A 16,370-nucleotide genomic window follows, 5' to 3' on the forward strand; every position below is an offset into this window, starting at 1 on the left:
TTGCAATTGCTTCCTTTCTATTGGATAAAGTCTGGTCTCCTTTGACTTAAAGCCCATCTTTCCAGAAGGACGGAGACGGAAAGAGCGCACACAACTCCAATTTCCTGAGTGGTTTGGATACACTCAAAGGATTAACCACCATGACTCTTTCTTGTCGACAATCACCACAATGTTCGATTACGGCTCCATTACGTGAGCCTCCAATTAGAGAGATCAGATGTTATATTTCAGGAACAAAAATGATATTGTCGCTTGTGCAGCCCCCATGTCAACTGCTTTAACCACAACCGCAGCTGGCATTGGCACTTGGGTACACAGGTGACCACGCTATAAAGGTAATTTAACAAAAACGGACGAAGCGGAGAACGCACTTCTGCACTCCGAATAAGGTCGAAATCACACCAGTTATTAATTATGGTAATTAGCACAATTTAATGATCCATGGGGTCATCGATTAAATAGAATCAGTTTGCATGGGGAAATATGGCTTTAAGCCTTAATATGGCATGGGAAATATGGCATGTAGGCTTAGGAAATATAAATAAAGATTTATTACCACAATACAAATGAAAATGGAATTCCGGATGGAAGACTAAATGAATAATCATGATACTTAAACATTACATTAACACTGGCCCACATGCACAAACATACACGCTGAACCGGGCGAGATCAATGAAGCAGGCTGCCAACAGAAATCCCAGCAGGCTGGAGTAGAACACACCACAAGTCTCCTACACCAGCGAGGAAGTCCTTGACTGGCTGAGGGAACAAAGAGCATGCTGTTTTTATAGGTTCCTCCAGCCCTCGAGGTGTCCATGTCAACAAGGGCACTGGGAGGCAACCAACCACACGCCGTCCGTGATCATGGCCTGCTAACCAGCACAGTCCAATGGCGTGTCACCTTGCTGTCACCAATTAGGGGTGGCCATACTGGATGGCCAGAGCTACTTCTTCTTACCAAAGAGAGAGAGATGGAGAGGGATGGAAAGGTGTTCCACGGTGCAGAAGTGGGAAATGCCCAAAAAGCCTCCCTCCTGCCTTGCTACCACCCAGTTTGACTTTTGACTTCTCGAGCTAATAAAAGTTACAACATCATCTTTCAGCGGTGCACGAACAAACGGGATGACCTATCCCTATCCACATCTTGTTAATACAAGCGGAAACGTCCTAAAGCAATGTGAATACACACAGGGGTTTATGCCATAATTCTAATAACTGACCACCTACACCCACTCCCTCTCCTCTTCACAAATGTAACAATAGATTGGTAAATATCTGCTTGCTGTAGTAATCAATAAATGACCAAAAGTGATAGGACACACCATGTTCAGAGATGCATAATGCAGATAACAAGACAGAAATTTAACAGATCGATTCAAACCCTCTCCGAGGTATTTGGTATATAGAATGCAGTCGATCTAAGAACCAATGTGGTCTTACTCAATGACACAGAGCACCATTACAATAGCTTTTCAGGTTCCCTTAATTCGGAGCATACGAGTCTAATAAGTCACCCAACATATTACTACATCCATATATATATATATATATATATATCATGAAAAAGATATCAGTAATGGTTTTTTTTATCGTAAAAGTTAACCGGTTATATCACTATTATTAATGTGTGACCGAGCAACATCACACACAGCCAAAACTCCTCTATAGGGAGTAGAGATAAGAAGAGTGCAGCACTTGACAACATGCAGACAAATGCAGGGTGAAGAGACTACACAAGTGATAAAACACAGGATTTATTGTCACCAACTTGGACATCATGCTCATTCAAGCCTTCAAGGTAAAAAACAAACAAATAACAACTTGTATTTCATTAGAGAAAAATATTGTAGTTAAATTAGACAACATTTTCGAACTGTCAAATGCCTGCTGAACGTGTTAGTTGAGTTTGTAGGCCTTGCAGTACATTAAACCGCGGGCAGTGTGGCAAACACAGTGAAGAAAGGGAATGGACAACTTTGAAGTGACCCACATTCAAAGTAGAAATCAACTCGTGGTTAAATTTTATTTAGATATGTTAAATTTACATCAAACAACTTTGTTGAACTGCACTAAAGACTGATTTGGATCACAATACTGAAGTAGGCTGCCTCGAACAGGTCACCATATTAAAGTTGGTCTGCATGGGAGCAGACTAACACACACACACACACACACACACACACACACACACACACACACACACACACACACACACACACACACACACACACACACACACACCAATACCCTCTCGTATCCTAACAAGCATTGAGAGGCAGGAATTTAATGTTGAAGAGCCTGTTCTTTCCAGGGGGGGTGTTATTGCCTGGACAGCCTGGACCTTCATCCAGAAAAGAACATCTGCTACCAGTTTGTTTTAGGTTTAAGGCGGTATTACTCGTATATGCCATTCCTCACATTGGGTCCCACCTAGTTTTTCCAGATGCTGTGGTTGTTATTATTGAACGAAAAACAACTGGTGTCCAAAATATCCAACAGACCCTGTAATCAGACTTGAACAATGTACACCTGCACTTGTCTCTACAACAAGCCTGTTACACATTTCGAAAAACCAGCATATCCATTTTTTACATTATGCCATACTACTCCATGTATCCCATATAGACAACATTGATGAACGACTGTGCAGCTGCTCTTCCATTGTATTCCAAGGAATGTAATACATGATGAAGGAAACTGGTGCTTGCCTGTCATGCCACTGTCTCAAAAACAAACTCCTTTGTCCACATTATCAAAGTTTGACGTGATGAAAGAGTTGCAGCTATTCTGCTAAACAATCTGTTTCACTTTACGTTGACGTTCCTCCTGCATGATGGAATATTACACTCCTTTAATAACAGCTGATTATCATTCCTCATTATAACTCTGTTTACTTCTTCCTTTATTCCATGATACTCTGTAACTGAGAAATGAAACTTTTGCCTGAATATTTCCAGTCTGTGGATGATTTTCTGTGTTTTACAAATAAGATATACATCTTGGAAAATTCCTCCCGTAAGAAAAAGTGGTATATCATGACTTTTGGTTGGAATGTGCTTTGGTTCTCAAGGGTTGAGGATTAAAATCCTAATTCTGAATCATGTTATAATCTCTTAAGTACAGTGTGGCAAGTCTTATGATGGACAGGACATCAATCAAGGTCCACGCTTGGACAGGTTATGATGAATCAAAGTGGTTTATAGTTAGCAATAGAGACCAATTGGTTCAATATATGCCATTCAGGATGAAACATAATTGAAGGCAACAAAATGGGAAGGGGGAAACACCAACAGCAGAGTAGACGTTCGACTGGATATTAAGGTGGAAGGGGAAGGACACGTGGGGGTAAAGAAGCTGCACACGCTGAATGAAACAGCAAGAAGAGGAAGAGGAAGGTTGGGATGAAACAGAAAAGAAACAAACTGGCCAACACCTAAAAAACACGAACAGAGGTGAGGGAGAGTGTGAAAAGCACAATGATAACCATTCTTAAGCACACCCATTGTCCAGGTTATTGTGATTTTTGACTGTTTTCCCCAAATTTCCAGTTGATCCTGCCCAAGAGTTTGTTTTGCGCCAATCTTATCGACCCCATGCATCCTCACTTACTCCTCATTCCTCCCTAGATCCCTCATTCGTCCAAGTCTCCCTCTATTTTGTCCCTCAGCCCTGCTCTTGGTGTTTCCCCATCATTCACCTGTTCCTTTTGTTCTGTTGTATGATCCGTTTTGGGTTCGAGCTCTTCCACGAACCTCGTCTTTGTATACAAGAAAAGACCATGCATTTTAGCTGTCGAGTCAGAAAGCAAGTGTTTCTTGTAAGAGCGTTCATTTTTGACTTTGGATTAGAATGCATGAACATTGCTTTGACAAGCAGGCATGAGCATGCTTCTGCCTGACCAGTGACCATGCATTTCCATTTTGGGTTAAAAAAAACAACTTTAGCATTGTCACAATGTTTTGAATTTGTCAAACCTCTTTATTGAAAGTGTTTTCAATGGAGAAAACATGTATCCAAGAATAAGGCCTAAAATGGAGGCTTGAGCAACCCTCTTTGGCAATGTTGTCTTTGGTAATATGAAGAGTCGAATGCCCTGATTAATTGGTGCATTTAATTCAGAAATTTATTGATTTATTTTATTTGTATACAGTCAAGGATGTTCTAAATGTCAAACAAGAGGTCAGGGTCATCTGGCTGGACATCACTCGAGCCTTCGATTCATCTTACTTTCCAAGCTGGTGGCCAATGGCATTCACAGGATCCTCCTTGAATGATTCTGCAATTTTCTTTTTGATTGGAAACAACGGGTCGATATTGATCGAGTTCTGTTTAATGATATTCCTCTTGAGGCTGGTGTGCCACAAGGTTTGCATTTTTGGACCAACATTATTGTTGGTTGACATCAATGACATCCCTGAAAATATTCTGTACCGATTTTCCTGATTGTTCCTTTCTGTGCCCAACATAATGCCACACTTTAGAGAGGAGGTAAACTGCTGTGGCATGATCCATGGTTTCAGCTACTTGGAACATTTCTTACAGTGCAGGAAATCCAACGTTCTCATTATCCCTCCATTAGGATTAGCCATGGACATAACGACCCCGACGTTCTCATTATCCCTCCATGAGGATTAGCCATCGACATAACGACCCCCGATCGTCTCCACAACCCACCCAAGTTTACTTGTTTGTGGGCTTAAGCCTGGCCAACATTGGTATTCTTTAAAAGCCAACTCCATTCTGAGCTGCTATGCAGAGCTAGCTCATCGTGGTGTATAAGGGTATAAGGATTTCATCCAAAGTGCCAAGGAGTATGGATCCCAACTTTGGGCTGGTGCAGCTGTTTCCTATGTTGACCCCTGGAGGCAGTGGAGTCAAATGATTTTTGTACAATTACCATTTTCTGGAAGTCTCAGGGTCGGTCGCAAGGTGTCCCAAGATGTGCTTCTCACCTAGAGCAAGAAGGTTGGTGAGGTCTTAGCATTCTATCGACTCAATTCTTGCCATGCAATACTGACCTCTTTCCCTTACATCCACTAGAACTCCAACCCCTCCTCCCCAATAGTAAGCATACATCTCATAACTTAGAGATGGTTTTTCTCCCTTAAATCGAAGCTGCATGCACCATACATTCCTTTATCCCTCTTGTCTCTCATCAGTGGAACTGGCTCCGTTTGTTGTCTTGTTCTGTTACCTCAAGTTATTAAAAAGTGCCGTTTGTTGCCATCTCGTGATTTCTCCCATAACCAACCTGATCTTTCTACTCTCACCATCTCTCTCCAATTATTCTGCTCACCCTCTTCCATTCGTGTCATTCTGTGCATTTATGTCTACTTGCTCCCTTTACCTCTTGTCATGTAGCTTCTCCATGAACCTTGACCTCTGTATGCAAAAAAGATTTATCTAATAAATTATCTTGAAAAGCTTGTTACTTGCCTTACATACTATTGTTCACCTTACTCATTGACATCCTGAGTGTGCAACCTCATCCACCTAAGTAGACATAAATTTTATTACTTTCCAAGAGCCAGATTAGAATACTAACCAAAAAGCAACAAGAGCAGCCGTCCAGCTCTTTTCATCCCACCCATGACCTTCACTTCAATGCCCTCTGACGACAACTTCCTCGCATGTTTTATTTTCAATTTCTCTGCTTTTTCCTCTGACAGAATGATGCATTTTGTGTGTATACCAGCTTTTATCTTCAACCTATCATCTACTCAATGCGACCTTTTTTACAATCCCTATACTTCTTACTTAGCCGAGGCCCACAGGCATGCACTCAGCCAAAAACCACATCAAGGTACCCAAGAGGTTACATTTTTGAATATTTTGTGTCGACATTACTCTTTGGCCAATGATTTTGCTTTTGAAGTTGTGAGCAGAATATACAGCACTCAAAATCAGCAACCAGCACAATACACAGCACTGCTTCCATCAACATTCCATCCATGCATCAACTTTTACCACAATGCCAAAAGCAATTTTAAGGAAGAGACAAAAAGTGAGAGAAGGCATCTGCCAAGGTTCAACAAAGAGCTCAGGAAGAATAATAAAATTAGTTAATGTTGAATATTTTATATTTGTCTCTGGATCTTGTTTTCCACCACTCTGACAGTCAGATGCCCTGACACACACACTCATTTAGCTCTTACTCATGACAGAGTAAGAGGAGTAGGAAGAAGAGGAGGAAATGAAGAAGTGGAAGTTAAGGAGGAAGAAGAGGAATAGGCAAGAAAGGGGGATAAAAGTGGATATAATATAGTGCATACACCACTAATATTGGACATACAACTCAAGAACTCCCCTCTGAGTCTGGAAGGTTGGCAGTTGGATTCTCGGATTCTGACTATTGCTGAGTCATACCAAATATGTTAAAAATGGTATGTGCTGCTTCCTCACTTGATTCCCAGTATGTAAAGGATAGAACACGGATAAATCCCATGGGTTGGTGAGAATCAGAGTTGCTAAAATAACATATTCTCTTCATAAATACATTCCATTCAGCTTGTGAAGCAAGTGTGGCACGAGTTTCTTGCAAAACAATATTACATATAGGTTTTTTGAACAATATGATTGAATGCTTGAAGTTTCTGCAATATTGGACTTTCTAAATGAGAAAATTCACCCCAGAGTGTTTTGCATGCATGCACAAAATCCTGTAGTAACAGCAGCCATCTGGGCATACTAAAATATATCGCGCATACGAGACAAGGATTGTTAGGTAAAATGGCTTTAAAAGCTTCTAAATTAAGTCAAAAATACCTGGAGAGGTAAATGAGAGACAGGGGTGTGCTTCTGCAAAACAGAAGAGTTCGTGAACTTTCTCAGTTCACCGACAGGGCTGAGATCTTGCAGCTGCCCATATTGCAGATTCCCGAAAATGTGGACCGGTGCAAGGCCCGAAAAACTGGATGGGCATGTGCTACCGAAGCCCTCGACAATCGTTGCCAGAGTGCACTTTGAACCTTGGGGGAGTGCCCCCCTGTGAACATGGCAGGCTTGGTGATTTAATAGGCATCTCCAATTGGAAGGACGATGCAATGCGTCATTACCAACAAAGTAATGGTTACCAACTCTTCGAAAAAGGACATCTTCACGACGTGAAAATACACAAAGGTTGTGCCAGCTATATTTACGTGAAATGTATCAGGCAGACTTCCCTGAGGGAGTCACCATATCTGGTTTGGATGCTTCTTAACAACAATGGGAAGGTCATATCTAGGGCTTGTGAATGCACAGTGTAAGTTTAAAATCATATTTTTAAAATGATGTTTACAATTAATCATGTTTGGGGAGGGGGATGAAGGAGTGAGAGTTGAGGGAGCCCTGAGGGTTGTTATAAATATATATTTTTTGTTTTGTTTGTGGCCAAAAGAGATGTTATACTAGATGTTTGCATCTATTGCAAAAATAAGTGTGTGTGTGTGTGTGTGTGTGTGTGTGTGTGTGTGTGTGTGTATGTGTGAGTGCTACTGTTGGTTGTATTAAACAAAAAACTCGACACCTCTCATCCACTAATATTTCTTGTATTTCCTATATTTTTGTGAGTCCAATTTGTATCCAAAAACACAACAATTCTGATTACCCATTTTGAAATTACTACTCTTTCGTCTAAATGCTGAAAAAAATGTTCCTGCGTTGAATTTCCTTGCAAGGGAGCTCATATTATATTGTTAAATTAAAGTTTTATGATAATGGGGTGTTGGAGTGGCAGGTGGTTACTGGAAGTGCATTTAAAAATTCATTTATACCAGCCCCTCAATTGAGTCTCTGTGAAAATCATTAATATCAACTCACTTTAAAAGGAACCAAGGATACTTTGTCAACAAGACTTTCTTAAGAGGAAGTACGTTCATATTTTGGGACACTAGAGAAAACGGCCGCTGCAGAAGGCAATGGATGCACATCTTCACATGAAAATGGCTCATATATGTTTATTAGTGGGTCTAAGATCAGTTCGACGTAAAGTTACATGGCAAAACCACCTAGCAACAACTACAAGGGACAGAACCGTTCAAGGAAGATATGAGAGTAAAACCATCCCAAATATTTTAAACAATACTGTCTGAAACCTTAGAAACAGACATTAAGAGGAAAAAAACACATGGACACAGCTAGGACTTCCAGGAAGCCGGTATTTCAAAAAAGTGGATCTGGGGTGAATTAACAGGGGCAGAAAAGATCAAGGTTTTGAATGGGGGAAGATAAGAGATGGTGGTGAACAGCTGTTTAAAAGACCTGGAGGGGGGAGTGGGATTGAAGAGAGTGAAGGAGTTTGTTGCAGAGGCGGGAGAAAAGAGGAATGAAGGAGTGAAGGTGAGCAGTGAATTTTGGCAGTTTCACCATAAGAGGGTTGCAGGCAGATCCTGTGTGACCTGTAGGGGGGGGGGGGGCTAGGCCAGAGAGGAGTCGGTAGAAGACAGAAAGACCACCAAGCTGCCTGTGGTGAGTAAGTCAAAGGCCCTTGGAGTTAGCTTCATCACGGGAGATTCCAATGATTCTGAAAGCTTTGGTTTCAACAGCGTGAAGCCGAGCTAGGTGTGAGGCAGGAGCACCGGCCCAGAGGGGAGAACAGTATTCCATTGAGCTGCGGATGAAAGCCTTGTATGTGGTGAGGAGCTCAGGTGTGCCAAGGAAGGACTTCGCATGACGGAGGATGCCCATTCGGCAACTGGCTTTGGAGGCCAGATTGGAAATGTGGTTTTCCCAGGAAAGATCATGGCAGATAGTGAGACCGAAGAGATTGAGTGACAGAACTTCTTGGAGAGGATTGTTGAGAAAGTAGATGGGAAGGTTGTCCAGATGGTCTTTTCGGAGAGACATAGTAAGAGTGTGAGATTTGTCAGGATTGAAAGACATGTTCCACTTGTTTGACCAGTCTGTGATTTTGTCCAGGTTTTCAGAGAGTGAGGAGGCTGCAGACTGCCGATCGGAGGGATGAGGAATGGAGCGGCAGAGAGTGGAGTCATCAGCAAAGAGATAGAGAGGATTTTCCAGAGAGTCGGAGAGATTATTGATGAATAAAAGAAACGAAAAAGTTGCACTCAACTCGAGAAGACAACGAAAATTGAAATACAACAATGGAAATAGAGTGAGAAAGCGGCAGGAAAAAGAGAGGGGGTCATGGATAAATCGACAAATAAAAAGGTGCATTAAAAATATTATATCCTACCTTGAGCGTGAAAGAAAAAAGAATCGTCATTTGCAGAGCTGCCCAGAAAACTCACAATAAGTACATGGGGACTGAGAAACAAAACTAAAACACAGCTAGACTGAGAAAAGCATAATAAACTCATAGCGACCCATCACGGCACCAGAAGAAAGCCGTTCATCACAAGCTGTGGACTATGTCTCTTTGTCTCATTCACAGAATAAAATGAAGGAAAAGGGTACAAACAGAAAAGATGGATAAAATATAGGGAAAGCAACAGTTATGGCAAGTAATATGCGAGACACTGAGCAACAACACTCCACATTTGAACAAATGTGATAACAGGTGAGACGAGTTTGAAGAGAATAAAAGGGAGAGTGAGAGAAACTCATACAAAGTAAAAATCAACAACGATTATTTTGCATCAACAGATATACTTTCCACTTTTCACAAATTAATTTCATGCACCTGTCATCATGCAATCCTCTTTACATTGGTCATCCATCTGCCCTCAACCCAGCCTCCTGTACCCCACCCATCTCTGAGCTAATAAACCACACAAAACAGCAACAATATGGATCATTCACTGGGAGGTACGTCCACCACAGTTTCCCTTCTTTCTGACGTCTCAGCCATGACCTGGGGTCAATTACAATTATAAACTAGAACGGCACTCGGTACAGCGCGTACCTGCACCAGGTTGAACAGTTTACGTTTTGTCTCCCACTGATAGGCCGGATCTGGATTCAGATCCTCAACAAAATCAAATCAATTCGTCCTTGTCGGCACTCCCAACCTGTCCACCAAAATTCGTCTGAATCCGTCAACAGCTTTTTGATATAACCTGCTCTGTGTCGTTTTTGGCCCTATCTCTCAATGGGGAAGAACCACTTAAAAAATGATAGCCCCTGGATCCGGATCTTCATCAAAATATAATGATTTCGTCATTGTCATATACCCAACCTCTCCACCAGATTTCGTAGAACCCTCCCTCCCCCCGCCCCCCTACCCCCACAACTTTTCTGCGATATCCTGTTCACAAACAAACAGACAGACAAACAGATGCAGACAGGGGTGAAAACATAACCTCCACCCACCTTCGGTGGCAGAGGTAACCATAAGAACAATAACAGGTCAAACAGTATTAGGACATCAATTTCATTTACAGTTGTAATTTAGCCCAGCTCATCGCAGTATAACTTTATATATTCTATATGGACTCAAAAGATAAACAAAGGATGAAAAAATTATAATGTTTCTCCAGCTCCTATAATGCAGTATTCTTTTTATAATAAATCACTCAATAAATAAATCACTTGTATAATGCAGCTCGTATAAGGTTCTTTCATCATAATATACTTCCATAAAACTAGATGATATTCTTAGAATATTTACCCTGCACAGTCAACTTGTTGAGAGCCAACTCTTCTGTTTTTGAAGGTTTTTTTTTTCTTTGATCCAATATGGCTGCCAGACCACGTGAGGGATTACATCATAAATATATATTCTCTAATATAATTGTTGCATAGATCACACTCAATAAATTTCCAACTGATCAGACTAAGCATTGTCCCTGTCAAATAATGACACCAATAACATTATCGTCAACAACACCTATTCCCCATGCGGAGTTCTTTACAATGACCCACGTTTCAATTTTTTCCATGATGGTGCCTGTCCCACATGACCTATTACATCACAATTATCATTAAAATATTCTACAGGAGGAGGCACTACTATGGTGAAAATTTAGTGTTCATCAGACCAATAGTTGCAGAGAAAAAAAATTCATACTGATCGGATGGACGCATTATACTTGTCGTATTATGACGTCATAACAAAGGACCGATGACATCATCACTGACACGTCTTATTCCCCATGGGAGTACTTGACAATGAGCCGTGTTTCAATTTTTTCCCATTGAGCGGTTTCAGAGATATAGAGGTACGAAGTTTTTCCAAGATGGCGCCTGTACCATGTGACCTATGACATCATAATTATCATTAAAATATTGTACAGGAGGAGATGCTTCTATGGTGAAAATTTTGTGTCAATCGGACCAATAATTGCAGAGAAAAAACAATTCATACTGATCTAATCAAGTGTTGTACTTGTCGAATTATGACGTCATAAATAAGGTACCGATGACATCATAATTAACATATCTTATTCCCCATGGGGAGTTCTTTACAATGAGCCATGTTTCAATTTTTTCATGGAGCAGTTTCAGAGATATGGAGGTGCAACATTTTTCGATTTTTCCAAGATGGCGCCTGTACCACGTGACATGACATTATATCTATCATTAAAATCTTCGACAGGAGGAGGCGCTCCTATGGTACAAATATCGTGTCCATCGGACTAACAGTTGCAGGTGAATTTTTTTTCTTTTCATACTGATCAGATCAAGCGTTGTGCTTGTCGAATTATGACGTCATAATGAAGGCACCGATTAAGTCATCATCATCAAATCTTATTACCTACCCATGGTGAGTACTTGAAAATGAGCCTGTTTCAACTTTTTCAATTGAGCATTTTGGGCGATATAGAGGTGTAACGTTTTTCCAAGATGGCGTCCGTACCACGTGACCTATGACGTCATAATTATGAATAAAAAAATTATACACGCGGAGGCGCTCCTATGGTAAAATTTCGTGTCAATCGGACCAGCGGTTGCCGAGAAAATGGATTTTAAAAATGCAGACACGTACGTACGCACGCAGTATGTACGCCCGCCACATGTACACAACCGAATGCTTAACCCTGCGAGCGCAAGGATAATAATGACGCATCAAGAGGATTGTATAATAATTTGAGAGGTAGAAGAAAACTTTTGCGACATTTATCATCCTTTTGTTTACCGGAGGAACTATTGATGCTGGTGTCTTTAATAGTTTAGTGGTGGTTGGTGAAACTAGTCCACAGAGATGTTTCCTTGTTTCGGTGTTGACACTACACAGTGGTATATTCCAAGACAAATGTTAAGGAACGTGATGCTTATTGAACATAAGCAATCTAAAAGATGTCAATATAATCAGTGCAATGTGAGAGTAATTGAGCTGTTCTTCAAATAATGATGAATGAGATTCTGAGTAACCTATTGGAGTCCGGAGCACATTTGTGTTCGTGTCTTGTTCTTTTGCTTTTCACTTTTCTCCTGTTAGGCTATCGCTTGTTCAGCTCTCTTGTGTTTTCGCACGTGTCTATTCATGATTTTGTGGCCATATAGGCACATTAACCTGTAATGGCAGCGACCACAAAAAAAAAACAGCTCACAGAGAAAGAAGTTTAATAACTTAACAGTTCCAACCACCCTCGAGGTTTATTTTGCCAACTACACCTTTGTACCAAACAAAATATAGAGTGGCACGTGAATTGAGTGAATCACGTCGAGTCTCGTTTTGTCAATTTTGGTTGAACGTCAGACCTGGCCAACTGGCTTTTGAAAGGTTGTTCAATTTTGCATGCTCTGTTAGTCACCGACTCCCATACATGACAGAAGGTGAAGGGGATCATAGCAAACAAATTATATGAACTAGTGAGATGTCCGTGCTACGCACGAGTGGGAGGCCAGAAGCAAACAGGCAATGCAGATACGGCGAATGCCAAAGCCTGAAACCAATAAATTCCACATTCCTGTAGCACCCTCAGTCGCACGTCAGACATGGACAGCAAGTTCGTGAAGGACTTCCATGCAAAACATACTCGTTCGCAAACAAACGGGTACGTTCACGTATAGAAACATCGATCGTGACACCGTGGCGAATGTGCATATGGCGATCGGCGAAGATCACGTTCAGAAAATAGAAACCATCACGGCATGTCGTCATTCACTTGAACTCGATATCTCTTTTTTCATTCCAAACAACATAACTTCTATCACAAATTAATCACACAACAAACTTTTAACAACATTGTTAATGTTTTTCATTGTAAAAACTACCAAGTCAACAGTTAAAAGGCTTTTGAGCCGATAGGTGTTACGGCCTTGGCAAGATCGCTGGAGACAGCGATCTGTTAGATTATACACCGCCCCAATAACTATGTGGAATTCTCTTATGTAGAGATTAAACTCACGTCGTTTGAACTTTGGCCGAGGTCATTATTTTATTTTAATGATGTTTGTATACGAATCGAAAAGAAGATACTTGGTTTTAGGTCGTCCTTTCCGCATATCTCGTGGGATTGCGAGTTGGAGAGACGACCGTGATGGCGGGAGGTTGTCATTCTCTCCAGCAGGGATTCAACCCATGTCCTTATAAGAGGTCACCGAGTCCGATTGGTGCAGCCGATCGGTGCAGCTGTGCAGCGCAGCCATGCAGCGATCGGTGCAGCTGTTTGTGCGGCACCAGGAAAATAACGTTATGCGGGAGTCCAAACCTGAAAATGCTGGAGGCCAAAGCTGAAATTGGAAAAACAATATAGCCTATTTTACTCCGGGAGATCCCAGGATTACCCACCCAAAATATCGTTGCGATCGGTTCAGCCGTTTTTGCGGTACCTTCGAAAGGACGGACAGACAGACGGACGGACATTAGGTGAATTATAGTAAGACTAGTGGGGTCACCCGTGGGAATCCCACGGGTATGGACGTGTGTGACATTTGGACATCTTGTTTAGATGCTGCACATTAAATTTTACAAAATGGTTAAAATGGTGTAATGAACACAATTTATTTATTTCACATAATATGTGACCCCTCACTCCTCTACACCCTCACGCCTCTCCAATGCCACTCCTCCTCACACTCCTCTCCAATACCTCCTCACATGCCTCTCCAAAACCTCCTCACACTCCTCTCCAATACCTCCTCACACTCCTCTCCAATACCTCCTCACACTCCTCTCCAATACCTCCTCGCACTCCTCTCCAATACCTCCTCGCACTCCTTTCCAATACCTCCTCACACTCCTCTACAACCCCTCACACTCCTCTACAACCCCTCACACTCCTCTACAACCACACCTAATAAAAAAAAAACGAAGACATATCTCTCGGTAATTTCCTGAAACATATTTTACTTCCGGATAATAATGTTGAATGAAATAAGAAAGAACGAAGATATATATGTCGTTTTTGTGCCGACTCTCATAAAACGTAAAAGTAATATATCTTAACGGAAAAGAAAAAGCGAATTTTTAATATATGTCGACATTTTCCCCAACTGTTATTTTAGGCGGTGTATTTTTGTGTATCATCATGGCGCGATTTTTATAAATATATCTCGGCAATTTCCCGTGCGTGCATGAATGTTCTCAATTATTTCTGACACCGAGTCTAAAACCATCGATAAAAATGAAATCAGATGGTGAATTCGATAAAATGGGCTTTAGTTTACAGGCCTTTGAGAAATCATTTCGTTCTATAAACGGAAACTTTCTTGGGATTCTCTTCCCGTTTTTTTTCAACTGAGTCTAACACTATGTTAGCGACTGTTAAAAATGAAATGATATATCGAATGAGAATTGAAATAAACCTGTGTGAGAGAGAAAGACAGCATGGGCCTAACTAAACAGGCCTCAAAGCTATTCGAGTTAATAAAATGGTGGATATTTGTTTACATGAAGCCTGTCCAAGAATGGGTGGAGCTATGGGTGGAGCTACTCTGCAAACGGACTAAACCACACCCCCGGACAGACGGACAGAATCACCTTCGCCTATTATAATATAGATAAAACCATCACACATTCAACAACAAAAAGTCTCGGAAAGTTTTTTAGCTTTGCCACGAAGGGGTTGCAAGACTATAATAATGCCATTGTCTGTCTGTCTGTCTGTGTCCACGTCTATATATGTTCGTACTTTTTTTTCTCTCTGCAACCAATTGACCGATCTATGCAAAACTATAAAAATAGGAGGGACTTCCCATGGCGAATACTTCAAAGATAACTCTGACGTCGTAGGTCACATGGTATGATGAGCATATTGGATGAAAACAATTGGACGTGTGTGTGTGTGTGTGTGTGTGTGTGTGTGTGTGTGTGTGTGTGGCCACAGGAAAGTTCCTGAGCATCTCCTGCCACCCCTCACTCCCCCTGCGGCTTGTACCTGGCCATTATAGTTTCTGCCCAGAACCACTTTAGTGAAGTACTTAGCTGCTCCCTGCTTTGTCGCAATAGGACTGGTGCCTAGTTCACGGGTGGGGGCACCCCTCCTTCATCTTTCACCCAGATGTTGCTGGTTCAGCGGGTCTGAACAGGATGGTGTAGGCGGCTTTCCCTGCCTGAACTTGTACTGATGGGCTGTCGGCGTGTTCAAAAGCACATAAAAGACAGATTCCAAGGGTAAGAAAAAGGAGATTTTCAAAGGATGGGGGTTTTAGATACAAACAATGGGGGCTGGTGGACGAGTTTTCGATACATAAAAAGACATATCTTATATCACAATTAAATTACCTCACGCTTATTCTAATACATGCAATAAAGGAGATAATTAACCTATACTGCGTAAAGTTAGCCCCTATGTGTTATCTTACTATAATTCACCAAATGTCTGTCCGTCTGTTCGAAGGTACCGCAAAAACGGCTTAACTGATCGAAACGATATTTTGTGTGGGTAATCCTGGGATCTCCAGGAGTAAAATAGGCTATTTAGTTTTCCCAATTTCAGCTTTGGTCTCCAGTATTCTCAGGTTTGGACTCCCGCATAACAATCATGTTCGCATAACGTCCATTGTGACAATGTTCTCATTGTGACGATGTATGTGTTCACGGTAGTGTTTGACGTGACGGTGTGAACCTAATTTCGTAATGTTTTTAGTTTCGTAATCCTTTAATGAACGTTCAATGTTTAATGAACGTTTAATGCCCTTCGATGCCCGGGGCCGCACGTGCGCTACACTGGACGGGCCCAGCATGTACCTTGCCCTTCGCCGTCAGCCTCGGGTAAACCGCTGAGCCCCATCCGTGATGGGGACTGGGCTTGAGACAGTGTCCTTCATTAAAAGTATAATAAACGCTGTCTCCATCGATCTTGCCAAGGCCGTAACAGCCGTAACGTTAAATCTCTACATCAGAGAATTCCTCATAGCTATTTGGGTGGTGAATACGCTAACAGATCGCTGTCTCCATCGATCTTGTCAAGGCCGTAACAGCTATCGGCTCAAAATCCTTTTAACTGTTGATTTGGTACAGTTACACGTATCGGGAATTTGGTACACGTATCGGGAGTACATATGACATAGCGATGTGAACACTATTATCGATCACGATT

Source organism: Myxine glutinosa, chromosome 4 (genome assembly GCF_964187855.1).
Source record: "Myxine glutinosa chromosome 4, kmMyxGlut1.1, whole genome shotgun sequence".
NCBI classification, from domain to species: Eukaryota; Metazoa; Chordata; class Myxini; order Myxiniformes; family Myxinidae; genus Myxine; species Myxine glutinosa.